The sequence below is a fragment of the Lepeophtheirus salmonis genome, chromosome 6, assembly GCF_016086655.4.
Source record: "Lepeophtheirus salmonis chromosome 6, UVic_Lsal_1.4, whole genome shotgun sequence".
NCBI lineage: Eukaryota > Metazoa > Arthropoda > Copepoda > Siphonostomatoida > Caligidae > Lepeophtheirus > Lepeophtheirus salmonis.
In genome coordinates this window covers 27,243,673-27,258,739 of record NC_052136.2, presented here as the reverse complement: position 1 = coordinate 27,258,739, position 15,067 = coordinate 27,243,673, and the positions used below count along the sequence as shown (strand labels likewise).

Sequence of the window (15,067 nt, the reverse complement as noted above, 5' to 3'; positions counted from 1 at the left end):
TTTTCGACTTGGAAGCTCCAGAGCAATTTATTCACGAAGGGACTTTTGCCTCCAATAAAAAAAAATTATGGAAATTTGAATCCGAAAATTATAACCAGACTTTCCCTAGAAGTTTTAGAATTTATTATTTCTCTGTCTTTTCCCCGTTTTATTCATTTATTGTTACTTTTGAGGGGATAACATGTAAGTATAGAGCGGCTTTACGTGACGTCAGCATTGTTGATGTTGGCCATTTTGGGAGCTAAATTCTCAAGTTTCATAATAATAAAAATCTCTTTTTTTTGGTGATATTATGGGAAATATTGTCCTATTTGATGTAAAAATGGGACCAACAAATAAAAGGACGACTTAAACCTTAGTATATATCCAAAATTTATACCTCTATTGCCTGGTTTTATTATATATCTAACAATTGAATGTGCTAAAATATGTTATTACATCGTTATACAATCCTATATTCATAGTTTATATAAAATTTAACTATTACAATGGCAAGAATTTGATATTTTTTTATCCTACCTTTCTTGTACCACATCAAATTAAAAAAAACACAAATATTTAGTCAATTTAAAGGATTTTAAGTACATATTACTTTGATTGTATTCTAATATCAATGTTTATTATTGGCATCAAATAGTATTATTAAGTTTTTTCATATGGAGTTTCATCAGGATTTATGAGGAATTTGTGCATTTTATTTAGTAAAATTATCAACTTTGAGACACCAAGATGGCGTATCCTTCAATTATGATGCAATTTAGGAAGATAATTAAGGACACTTTATAAGTTAACGAGTTTTTGTGCAGATAATGACAAAGAGTAACAATGACGATTGGTTGGAGATATATTAATATAAGTCCTTGTTGGGCTCGGAGTAGAATTTAGGTTCGAGATTGGTGTAAACATACTGCTAATTGTCAGAACACCGTTTTTCTTTTTTGCTATACTTTGTTTTTTTCTTTACACACATCCCATTTTTTAGTGATTATATACTTTGTTATTGCTCGGAGTAATTAGGCGTCCGCTGAAAGACGAATTCTTTAATAATATGGAAGATAACACAGAACCAATTAGTCCTCAGTGCTTCTCTCCGCTTTTCATGAGCACACACACATGTAACTACTTAATATTTATATCAATTCAATTGTGTTCTCTCCTCAAGAATGGCAGAAAATAAATAAAAAACTATTTTGGGATGACTGATGAGTAATTTAGTACTTAGAGAGCTCACTAATACAAACAGACAAAATTTATTCCAATCAAGATTAATAGAAATACAACGACTTATACGATAAGGCGTTTATGACTGATGTTTGACTTCTACCACGCTTTTAATATTGACGTCACAAACTATGAGTGGTTGCGTCTTTTGACAAAATCTGCCTGTCTTACCCAGCAGTGGGTCGGATACATCAAATTGAAAATTTTAGCAAGCCCGATTACATGAGTGTCTAACCTTGTATTTTTATTAACCTCAATTTTAACATACCAGCGTTTATATTTGATTCAAATCTGAACGTATAATTACATGAGCTCTGGATATATATATAAGAGACCAATAACATAAACAAACAGAAACAGTACTCTTGTTATACGTGCACACGCCTTCGATATTCATTTAATATGAAATGCATGGTAATTTTTTAAATCAAAAATATTTATACGATTTACATCAGGGAGCACTATTTAGAATGCACTCTGTATACATGTTTGATTATATATGCACACTCCTGCAATACATATTTCATTAGTACGACTGCATTGTTATTTCTTCCATCAAGATTTAAATTATGCCATACATCATGGAGCACTATGTACAGAGCACTCGGTGACTGTTTTCCTTTAATTGTATTAAGATAAACTATATAGTATTACATTTACACCATCTGACTTTGAAGTCTAATAAATAAAGTTGTAGTAGGAAAACTACCCGTGCCCAATTGCCCCGAAGAAAATTGCCATGAAGGAATATTGTCAGTTAGGAAAATTGTCCATATTTTTTTCAAACTTCATGATGAATAAAAACACAATATAAATTCGCTGAATTTTGTTTATGAAAAATATCTTAAAAAATTTATTTGTTCCATCCCCTATGGGACTAGTACCTTCAAGTCTGAGTAATATTATTGCAATACAATTTCCTTGCGATTTTTTAAATTCAATACAATCATCTGAGAAATGGATCGAGAGGATTAATAAAGAGAAGGGAATAGATAGCTTAGGGCTTCTTAAAATATGGTTGAATACCCCCTGTCCTCAGTAAGGCCCATGAATAGTGTGGGACTCCCTTGGGGGATAGAACAAACAAATATGTTTAGATATTTGTCATAAATAATATTAATGGAATTTATAATGTGGCATTATTCATTATCAAGTTTGAACAAAATACTGGCAAATTTTCTCCCGGGCAATTTTCCCAACTGGAAATTTTCTCCAAGGCAGTTTTCTGCGCACGACATAAACTATATTTATTTCTCTAGGAAAGACCGATTCGCGAACATACGCACATTGATATAAGCCAATAATTTATCAAACGCGTTGTCCATAGATCTACGTCGTTCAATCCGTGACTCGTTTTCGTATATGTATACATTCAAGCAGACGGACAGGCAAACTTTGCTTTATTAATAAAGATTTTGAAAATTTAAACGTATTTGTGAGTTATAAGACTATACTTTATTTAGTGATCTTTTTCAGTAGATATGTTGTCTATCAAAGTTGCCAACATATATTTTTCTTTTGGAATTACACTCACGGGGGTTTTGACAATTTTCACATTTTTGATTATTAGCTATCTTTGGTGTAAATTGTTTTAAAAATGCATTTTATAATATATATAATTGAATTTCAATATAATTAAGATATTTTTCCGTCAATAATGCTATTTTAAATGCTCTTTATAGTAGTAATTTATAACAGGCAGATAATACAAACAAGGCTCTTAATTCAAGTGTACTAGATGTCTCGCTTTATATTTCTCCTTGGGTTCTTTTTTTAATACTACAAACAACTCAACTTTACTCATTGGTTAAGCATGTATTTAATTTATTTTCGCTATTGAACATTAATACATAAATTAGAATCTAATCTTGTGACCCTATCGTGTGAACGTGAGATATCATTCCTTTCCCTGAACAAAGTTTAGAATTGTCATTATTTCATTTGCAAATGGAACATTTGATAAGATAAAGTCTCATACATTCATTTTTTAAAAGGAGTCTATTTTATTTATAAACATTCAAACTCAATGCAGCAATAAGAAGTAAATTTATTCAACTATGTCTTGAGCATATTAAATTAGGAATTTTTACATACGTATATACTATACCGAGTGGTCTATTGAAATCTGGACATATTTAATTTTAACTTAAACAAGATATAATTTATTAATAATCAAGGCCTGGAACCCACTGGAGAATGGTGTCCTCTGTCATGGCGTCCCAGTGCTGGACGACAGTGCCCTTGAGGGCCTTGGTGTTTGGATGACGGACACTTCAGGCCTTCCACTAGATATCCACCCAAAAGATGTAGTCGAAGGGGGTTGACTTCAGGACTTTATAGGCCCAAAAGTGTTAAAAAAAGAGTTCAAAAGAACTGAAAAGAGTCTTGCAATAGAGGAAATGGATTTATTTCCTTGCTGGTGTCAAAAAATGACTCTCTACTCTCACAAAGCTCTATCCATCTATTTTTTTATAGCTCACTAGACAGTCTGGTCTGAAATCCCGAGATCTCGGGAATGGTCCGTCATGGACTTGATGGGATTGGCGTGGGCTATTTTATTCACTCGTTCGGATTCAGTTTGGCCTTTTTGACAGAACCCTACTTCCTCTCCAACATTTTGGACTTGCTGAAGGCGTAGACAGTCGACTTGGCGACGCACAACTGCTTGGAGTGCAGGAACGGAAATTCGTCGATCACGTTCAAGTGTCATTTTCTCAACTTGTACGTAATCTAGAGAGCACTGGTTTGTTTTGTTTTGTAACTAATGATTCATCCTTTAATATATTGAAATATGAATATTTTTCAATCACTCAACCGATACATGTTGTACAGTAAAATTTGTTCGTCGCTTATTGTTTTATTTTATTAAAGGGACAGTTTGATGTATAAAAATGGCCATTAAGACACCTTCTATCCCATAGGATCTTCTTCACATTTCATAATTTTTTCATCTAAAATTATCATTTAAATCCGTATTCGGTTTTGCTGTGATATCCGCATTTTGTTCAAAAGCTATGGTAGATTTTACGTTTTTAACATTTTGTGTACCCTTGACTTCTCAAAATTTTATGACCTTTTACTGCTAACATATATAATCTTCCTTCTCGTAACCCTTCCTACAACAAATTGAAGCGAAAACATTGTTGGCAGAGGGAATTATATATGTTCACGAATCTGCCATCCTTTCATCTCAGTAAAAACAAAGTAAATGTCTAAAAATGTCTCTTTTTTATGTTTTTATTCGGAGATAAATATTTCATTTCCTCCCAGTTGCTCTCAGGACTGTCAAATCTCACGCAATCAATTTGGGTGAGGCTCGTGCATTTCCAATCAATCAAATGATCACATATTGCTTTGCTCACGCATTATAAGTCAAAACTGTTTCCAATACCTTATTTATAGCCACAATGTCTCAAATAGAAGCCAACAACTATCCTAGTAATAAATACCTGAAACAATCCACAAGTGCAGTTTAACGTTTAATTTGAAGTCTGTGGCTCCGAGAGTACGAGCTTGCAATGGGAATAGCGTGATTGTAGGTGATTTCTTTATAATATATGTATATAATACTGAAAGCAGGTCTATTTTTTAGGTCGTCCAGTTTTTTTTGTTTTTTGGAATTGGTAATCTCAAGAATGAATTTTCTCTCCTTAGCTGTTGTTGTAACTTTTTAGTTCCTGAGTAGTTCTACTACATTCAATTATACTCAAACCCTGATTGAGCATTTGTGTGTGCTTATAAAAGACCTTGATAATTCGTTGCAGAGTTATAATTTCAGTCCTTTTTGGATTCAGAGTAGAAAGGAAAATTGGTATTGGAGTAATTCTAGCCAATGCCCTTCTTTATTTCATTCTCACCTCATCTCTCGTCAAAGCTGATTATAGATGATCTATTGATACGCCATGATAGCTAAATCTGCTCTCCTGCAAGACCTTAATCTTATTGTCAGGGCTATTATGCCCAAAATACACTCAATATCTATCCTTTTGTGGTAAGTTGAATAAAATGAGTCTAGGAAATAAATTGTCTCTGTGTTACTTATCTTATGACAACGAAAAAGAAAATAGAGGCTATCACAGCCTTGACTACCTTAAAAGATAGTGGATGTTATACTTTGATTCAACGAGTGCAGGGATGTTAATGGCTGGATTCGTCAGGCAGATTGGCCAAAGGTCCTACTTCTACTTAACAGCGCCTTCTCATTCAATTCGTTCTCTGCCTATGATAAAATAATAACTGAGGTGAGGTGTTTATTTTTTTGATAATTCCTTGACAATAAATGGTATTGTATTAAAAAGTGAAATAATTTTTATAGAAATGGGCGTTAATAAATGGAATGAGTATATAGTGAGTGGACAACTTGTACAAAATCGCAAGTTTTACACACACAACATATGTAAACTAAATTTATTGTTTGTACATATCTAGAAATCATTTTGTTAAACCAGTACTAATTATTACTAATATCCATCAGATAGGAACTTGTCAGTGGTGGTTCTCAAGTAATCAACACCTACATACATACTCATATTTAATACGTGCAATTAATAACGATTTTGAAATATTCCATTTATTATGCAAACTAATATTATTCTTTTTTATTAATGTCTAGTAACATCTCTGAGTATGTTGTTTGTCCCATAGTGAATATTTTTGACTTGTTGTTTGAGCAAATACATATATAAAATAGAGTTTGTGTGTGTCCTTTATGAGTCCGTTGGACACTAGAAGCTGGAATTTTGTACGAACTTCCTCAAATGAACCTGGTCAGGCTAAGACGTGAGTCCTGTTTTTCGTAATGTACGCCCAAAAAGAAGGAGCTGTTTCTTATAATTGATATTATTCTGAACATGATTTTTTTACTTTCTAAAGCTGTCGTCCTTATTATTTAATTCTTGAAAACAGAACATCTAATTGTAACGAGCACATCTAGTTAATAGTGTTCATGAAGAACGAAGAGTAACAATAAGGATTTTCTCGGGATTTACAAGTGTAAGTTCTTCTTGGACTCAGAGTAGAATTAAGGCCAGACGTCAGAGCAATTCTGTCCTAATTGTCCTTCTTTTATACAGAGTAGGATTTGTATTTATTCACTTCTTTTTACAGCTGATTGCAGCTGATATAATTAAACGTCATGACAGCTAAGCTGCTATACTCCCAAACATTTTCTGATTGTTTGGGGGAGCATGTTAATTCTTGTTTTTTTTTTATTTGTACATTCCCGTGGGACATATATTACAAATGAGGTAAATCGTGTTAATTTTTTAGCTAGCCCATTCTATTGGAATTAATAATCTTTCCTTAGGAGTTGTTTTTACTTTTTCATTTCTAATTAGTGAACTTCTTAAATAGATTTAATTATATTTAAAAACTGCTTGATCATTCGTGTCTGTTCATAAAAGACGGACCTTAAGGATTTGTTGCAGAGTTATATTTGTGAGTCCTTGTTCGACTCAGAGTAGAATTGGGGATCGGCATCGGAGTGATTCTAGCCAAAGACCTTTTTATTTATTTCTCTCCCTCCTCTCTTGTCACAGCTGATTGTAGCTGATCTCCTTCAAAACATTATTCAAATTTTGTGGGTTAACATGTTGATTTTCGGTTTCTTTTTTTAACACGCCCATTATACACACAATTTTCATCACTACATATGATGTATAACTGCTGACGAGTTTATTAGCGTGCAAAATGTGTCAGGGAGAGTAGCGAAACATCGGGCCAGTAACGAGTATATACGGATAAACAAATTTTCAGCTGACGAACGAGTATAGCTTCTTATTCTTCGAGTTTTTTTTATAAACTCGATAATACTCGAGTAGAAAAATTTAGCTTGCGGTAGATCACTACTTTAAACTATAGTTAAATTTATGAGTATCTTAATTCACACTAGAAATGACAATACAAAGGCTATAATTGACCAAAATATACCTATGAAATATAATATGACCTAAAAAACATATTGGGCATTTCTCTTTATACTGATTTCTACTCAAGTTTGTTTTTATGTTAACTTACACACATTTAATATTACTTTTTACAATGTTAATATATGAAAAAAAAAAAAAAAAAAATGGAATAAGGAAGATGAACTTTTGTTCTTTAATGATCCTAAATTTGAACCAACACCTCATAAATAATTTGTAAATGAGTACCAAGTAGGCCTTCACTACGTTATAAAGTCATTGAGTGTCATGGTTTTATAAACATACCATGTTTTAATCTCCAAATTATTCTTTAAATGTAAATAATCCCTCGATTAAAATCTTGATTTTTCGTTGTGTTTTTTTTTTTTGGCAATTCTTTTGATTGCTCTAATTCCTTTATCTTTTAATGGGTTTGATACCTTCTTTTTTTTAAACAAAGACAGTAAAAAAATATCAAGATTTAATTTTACTTTGTTTCAGTCTTGAAATGGGTCATGTATTCGTTGTGGTTAAAGAAAATAAAAGTCCCTTTTTTTTCCTGTAAAAGAACTTAATATTTAATCATTAATTATATATTTAGAACCGGAGTGAACACTCGGTAAACCACCAAACCTCCTCCTAAAATCAAATTGAGTTATATATCTAAATTATTTATAAAGTTACGGTCGATTATGCATTTTTTTACGTTCAGTGTTACCTTAACTTCTTAAAACTTAATAGCCTCTTTTTGTGACCATATTATATAATTTTCGTACAAAGTTCTATACAAACCGTTTTGTAACTTTTAGTGTAATCCGGGTGACTAACAAACAAACTAACTAACTCACAAACAGGAGAAAATACATAACCTCCGTTCAACATTGTTGGTGGAGGTAATTAGAAAACAAAAACATTAATGACACAGGGGAACAATTAGGAGGGGATTCTGTACAAATTATTCTAAGACAATTATCAAATTTCTGTATCTTGTTGTGAACTCGATACATTTCATTTTTTAGGCTGAAAGAGGATGAAAAAAGGCACTCTTCTTTAGAACCTTATAACTTATTCTTAGCCTTTTGCCCAAAAGTGTATTTTGGCCTGGAACCACTCATGGGTTTTCTTTGCGATGTGGGCAGGTGCGCCATCTTGCTGGAACACCCACAGATAATTGTCAACGATAGATTTGATCCATGCGAGAACTTTGGTGTCTAGAAGTTTGACGTACTCATAAGCCTTCAGCCTGTATCCTAAAGGGAACCATACGGGATTCATGGGCTTCCCGTTGGATGCAACCAGGCATAACATCATCACTGTAGCAGGGTGTTTGGTGTTGGAAACATATCGGTACTGTTCTGTTACATCCCTAAATGTAACAACTCCTCAATCATTCTGCCTCTTAAAAACAGGGTATTATACTTTTTGAAATATTCCCTCGTAGTCATGGATCTGCGTTGAAAACGACTTCGAAAATAATATCTTTTTTATTTCATAACAAACTATAAAATAAAATATATATTGTTAATAATAGCTACAAGAAACGATAAAAATAAGTATTGTTGTAAATAACTAGAGTGATATAACTATTAAATTTGTGAAAGAAGAAATATTGTATATATTAAAGCAATACAAGTCATTTTCATCCCTGCATCGCTGAAAAGTATACAAAACAAACATATATGATATGATTATCATTGAAAAATTAAAATAAAGTTATCCCTAATCAGCGATAAATCATCTCACCCCCAATTACAAAAAGGTGAAGAACAAGACTAATATAAATTTCATTATTGACTAATCAACATCAAATAAGATCAGATAATTTTTCTTAAAATAAAGCCTGGATTACATTAGAGGACATTCACAAACCATGTGACCACACACATGAGGAGAAAAGGATGGGTTATTTTCCACTATTCCGGACGTTTTCTTAGTATTGCTTCTCCCAAGCAGTTGATAACTACAAGATAAGAATCTTTATTGACTGTAAGACCATATGTAAGAATTCCTGAAGTAATACGTCACTGTAGTCGGAAAAAAAAAAAAAAAAAAAAAAAAAACAGCGTAAAGAGCGTGGGTCGTCATTCGCATCTTCCCTCCCATTTTGTAAGAGTTTCTACCACTTGTAAACCTTTTTTTACTCAGAGTAGTTTCACAGTATGCCATTGTTACATTTCAAGTATTTTGAAGCACTTAATTTCACTTTTTACATAAAATTTGATGCAAAGTTCCTTGACACATGTTTTTCATTAGCAAAAAGTCGACGAATATTTCTAACCATGCCTCGCAATAACAAAATAAACATTTTACATAGATGAAACAGTATATATATGTTCATGGCGAGTATACTAACGTGAAAAAATCGAACATACTAAATGTACGTTGCTCCCGAAATTTGAACAGTCACCTTACTTTTTGAACACACCTTGTATAATAAAACTAAACAATAGCAGGCTATAATTTTGAAAGACAGGAAAGTTTTCATTTTATATGTTGTTGGTCTTATTATTACATCCAATAGTTCACCATTTTCCATAATATAAATCAAAAACGCGTTTCTATTCTTTAAAAAAACTTGGTTGTGTAAGCCCCCCAAATGGCCTACATTAACAAGTTTGACGTCACGTCAAAACACTCTACACTTAGATACATTTAGTATGGGTTCTATATAAAATATTAAGGTATTTCATCATACTTAAAGGATTTGTTTAATATATTATATTAGGAAAAAGCGGAAATAAAATGTACAAGCTAAGCCCATCGTCAAAACTTTTGTAACTAACTGAATATATGTGATCGTATCTAGCAAAATATTGCTCGCGCTAATTTTGCCGATATTGCTGATGGACGTGTATTTATTTGTTCATCTTGGAACAATTATATGTACAACCTACAGATGTATTAGGGTGTTTCTATAGAGTGATAGAGAAATATCAATGTTTTATACATGCAACAACAGTTGATTACTTATGTTGTATTATATTCATTCTATCTCCAAACTTTGTTTATCTAAAGTGTTAAGAGTTTCACCAGAACTTGTTTTGTCTGATTTCAACTGTGGCTAAATAATGTATTAGAAAGAGCGGTTGAACATGGCTTTAATAACGCATTTTTAACAGGGGAATCTTTAGTAATTGGGCATGTTAAAAAAAGAAACCGAAAATCTCTGACAATTTGAAAAATGTTTTGGAGGAGGAGATCAACTTAGCTGTCATGACATTTCCTTAGATCAGCTGTGACGAGGGAGGAGGGGAGAAAAAATAATCAAGGATATTGGCAATCCTCAACTCTACTCTGATTTCAACAAGGATTTACAATTATAACTCTGCAACTAATCCTCATTGGGGATCTCGTTCTTTAATGAGTACACAAGAATATTCAATTAGGTTTTGAATTTAATTGAATGTGGTAGGAAAGGGTGTTCACAACTAAGGAGTTAAATAATAATGACAACAGCTGTGGAAAAGGAAATCCACTCTTCAGATTACTAATTTGTAAAAAGCGGGCCAGCTAAAAATTACACGCACAGTTTGTATCACTAGAGATATTAATCAACAATACAAAGATAGGCTTACAACTCATACAGAAAATGATTCTTTAAAATTATTAGCAGATATTGCTCAAGATCAAAAAGAAGAATATGAAATATAGCTCTGATTCAGTATGAGTGTTAAATTGTATTGATATTTTGTACGCTATTATTATTTTCTTGGGATTTCAGTGTTGATTCTGTGGATTTTTACAGTGGAATTCAGGCATTTAAAAATTCTGAATTCATGCGTTAAAACCCCATTTATTTCTAAGAACTTTGCGTATCTTCAAACTTCTATATATTTAGAACCAAAAATTGGTACACAATTTGAAGACAATTAAATTTTGTTCAACACTCTAAGACTGCGGGTTGGACAGAATTATCGGTCCAAATCTATCTAGAAAAAATTAATTAAGACGGAATTGGTAAAAAAATCGGTCTACAGTGTATTAGGTAAACTATATCAAGGCTTCCGTCGAGCAGCAGTAGGTGGCCATGTTCGAGGCCTTCATCAATAAGTGCTGCGGCGTCTTTAGGCTTAGGTCGGAGGCCATGGTATCAGCCGAAGGAAATCATTTTGAAAATTGTAGAATTGACTTTAAGTCTATCTCTATTACTTTAGAATCAATATTTTAAAATGCTATGTTGCATTATTAAATCGGGATCATGGAGGACGTGATCACCACAAGCATCAGATGTACGGCCGAGTTGATGAGGCAGAAGGGGCTGTCTATGTTAGTGATTGTACTGTTAGGAAATATGTGAATGATTTGTACGATATCAGCAACTTTTTTCAACAGCCAACTGGCTAAAGAGAGGTCAGAAATTGTTGATTTGGTTAAAGTATAATGGGTCAGCAGTTCCCATATGTTCACAGATTCTTCCTTCTTCGACTTTTCCATTGTGAGTGTGGTCCTAAAAGAGAGTCAATGCTACCCCTATAACAAATTTGAATGACTTAAATGCCTCTGCCGAGCAGTCGTGGGTGGCCATGTTCGAGGCCTTTATCAAGAAGTGCTGCGGCGTCTTTAGGCCTAGATTGGAGGGTAAGGTAGCAGTCAAAGGAAATAATTTTGAAAAATAGAAAGATATATCAATAATGAAGTCATTGATGAAGCCTCAATATTGTAATCCTATTCATTCTTGCAAGAGGTTTGTTCTTCATCAACAAGTCCAGGATTTTCTTCGCACACTGTAAAACCGAGTCTCAACACGAATACTCATGACTTTCCTTCTCCTAGATTTCTAGAAAATGTAATTTAATTTTTGGAATAGACATTGATTTTAGAACTTTCTTTTTTTAATATTTCAATAATTTTTTGAAAAAATTATAAATTAGAATTTTTTTCTCAAAATAAAAATTTTTTTGTGAATAGCTGTGGATTTTGATTATTATTCTAAAAAAGTTTTGAGTTTTTTAATTTTTTCTGTATAAACTTTCTTGAGATTTTTTTTTTCAAATTACATATTGTAATATCCCTTTTTAAGCACATTTAGAGAAATATATGAGGTCTGTTAAAGTCTGTCTTAATGGACCACCCTAATATGTACGTATGTTTGTTCAAATATTTAAAATAATTATGTACGAAAAAAAACAAAATAACATAAATTTTTTTAAAGAAACGCTTATATAATAAGTTAGAAACATGAAGTGCCTCCAGGGTAAGAACATGGCACTCATTGTTGACTTGTGCACAAATATAAAAATGCGTAGATTAATTTAAAAAAAATAATAGCATAGATATTATGGGTCTAGGTACAAAGATTATCTCTATGCAAAATACATTATTATTATTTAAATATTAGTTGAAATACTTTGAGTATGGAAAAACAAATATAAGAATTTCTTTAATTAGTGTTGGATTCGATTTAGACTCGAACTCGTAAAACAATTCGGCTTTGCGTATTTATATAAATTTATTGACTAATATATAAGTATTTCTAATATTTAAATTAAAAAATGATTGGGTGATTATTAAAAACTAATATATAAGTATTTCTAATATTTAAATTAAAAAATGATTGGGTGATTATTAAAAAAAAATAAAAATAGACAAGGCACTTTAATATAATATATTTTAAATTAAATATGTTTTATCAGGAGCTACATATGTCACCTCAAATTGCGAAACCGGTACAAACCGGACAAATGTAATAATACATATCCAACAATAATGAATAAGAAACCTAACAATACTGTTTCTTTTCAGATATCTTGGTTCTAAGGGGTCTAAATGGGCTGAAATATAATTTTTGGTGATGTCTTCCTGTCTTCTATCTGCACATTTGTTTAAATAGCTCCAATTTTGTGATTGTATTGAACTTTAAAAAAATAGACTTGCCTTACCCTCAGCTTTTTAACAAGGTGCGTCTCAAGGTTTTTATTCTCTGATCCACTCCAGAGATAGTATATTATCTAATTTGAAGCTTAAACCAAGTTATGTAATAAAATTCCACGTTAAAAATATTTTAAAAACTTAGATTCATATATCGTGTTCAAGAAGGATGCAGTCTTTGCACGTGGTTAAGGTTTTAACAGTGCAAAATGTATTACATTTACAAAGGTGTGTATTACATTGGTTAAGGCAGTCACTACAAAAAAGTTAGATATTGCAAAAGATGTAACATTGCCTTCCAGAGGTCCCTGCGCAATTTTTTTTCAAAAATTTTGAAAAATGAAAAACTTTAGTTAAATAAACATGATTTCACTCAATCGGCTCTAGCTCCTTCATTTTTGCTCGGATCGAGCAACGCAGGTTTGAGCCAGCAGAGATCTGTAACATTCCCGATCGATTGGTAGCCTTTTTAGCGAAATTGGATGACAAAAAAAAATATTTTTTTCAGACACGACACTTTGATATTTTTTTTTTTTTACATATATTCAATAAATATTTCATAACTCACCTCAAAGTCCGAACCAAGTGCATGTCCTCCAGTTTTTGACGAGGAATCTAATAATGCCTTTCAATTATGGATATCTTGATGCTAAGCGGGTCAAATGGGCCAAAATGTACTTTTGGCCAAGTCGACCTGTATTACAATTCCACATTTGGTTTAACAACTCCAAGACACGTGATCGGACTAAAATGAAATTCACTACTTCAGTTTGCCTTGACCTCAGCTTTTTAACAAGATATGTTTTGAGTCTTTATTATTATCCAGTCCAGAGATATGGAAGGAGGTTATTACGTAAATCGTGCCAAATTGAAGATTTTACTTCCGAAAATATTGTTTGATTTTAAAATAAGTTACATATTTGGAATGAGTGTATCAAGACACAAATTTTGATATCCAATTTACGATAAAAAAATATTTCGGTACACAAATATAATCAAGATTAATAATATTTATGTCAGAGACAGCAGTCGTGGCTAATTGGTTAAGGATTTAACTATGGAAAAATGTATTACAATTACAAAGTGGTGTATTACATTGGTTAAGTCAGCCACTACAAAAATGTTTGATATTGCAACAGATGTAAAATTGCCTTCCAGAGGTCCCTGCGTATTTTTTTTTTTTCAAAATTTTGGAAAAATGAAAAAGTTTAGTTAAATAAACTGGATTTCACTAAATCAGCTCTAGTTCCCTCAATTTTGCTCAGATCGTCCATCGAAGGTTTGAGCCAGCACAGATCTGTAACATTCCAGATCGATTGGTACCATTTTTAGCGAAATTGGATGACAAAAAAAAAATATTTTTTTCATACACGACACTTCGATATTATTAATTGAGTTTATTACGTAAACCGTGCCAAATTGATGATTTTACTTCTGTCAATTACTTCGGTAAATATTATTTGATTTTAAAATACATTACATATTCAGAATCAGTGCATCAAGGCACACATTTTGCTATCCAATTGAAGAATTTTTTTTTTTTTTAAACCCAAATATATTGAAACTTGATAAAGTAATTTAATAGGTCTGCAGTCGTGGCCGAGTGGTTAAGGCGTCTGACTCGAAATCAGATTCCCTCTGGGAGCGTAGGTTCGAATCCTACCGACTGCGAACTTTTTTTGTTTGTCCTTTAAATATAATTTGTATACGAAGTGGTTGTCATTTTCAATCAAGATTTTGTATAATTTCCTGACAATAGATCTTAGTAGGTTACTTAATTTGATACATTCAATTAAGACGATTTTTATACTATCTGTAAAAGAGGAACACTTACAAGTTATAGGTTGAAAACAATATCAGTATAAATTAGTATATGCATGGACTTTATAAACATTTTTTGTCTGCAATGTTTATTAATAACTTATATTTAAAATTTTTAAAGAATTAGACAAGACTCCTGAATTAATTATCGTCATATTCATAGTTAAAAGTTATAAATAGCCTTAATAAATAGAACATACTCTAATTTTGATACCAGGCTTACTTTTGAAGTACATCAGGATTGGTTTTAGAGG

General features: G+C 32.0%; 1 non-coding gene across 1 annotated transcript; it reads left to right on the top strand.

Annotated features, from left to right (window-relative positions):
• The first annotated feature begins 14,581 nt into the window (after nt 1–14,581).
• On the top strand, nt 14,582–14,663 carry TRNAS-CGA (transfer RNA serine (anticodon CGA)). Its single transcript has one exon. It is a non-coding gene; the product is annotated as a tRNA-Ser (tRNA).
• The last annotated feature ends 404 nt before the right edge of the window (nt 14,664–15,067 follow it).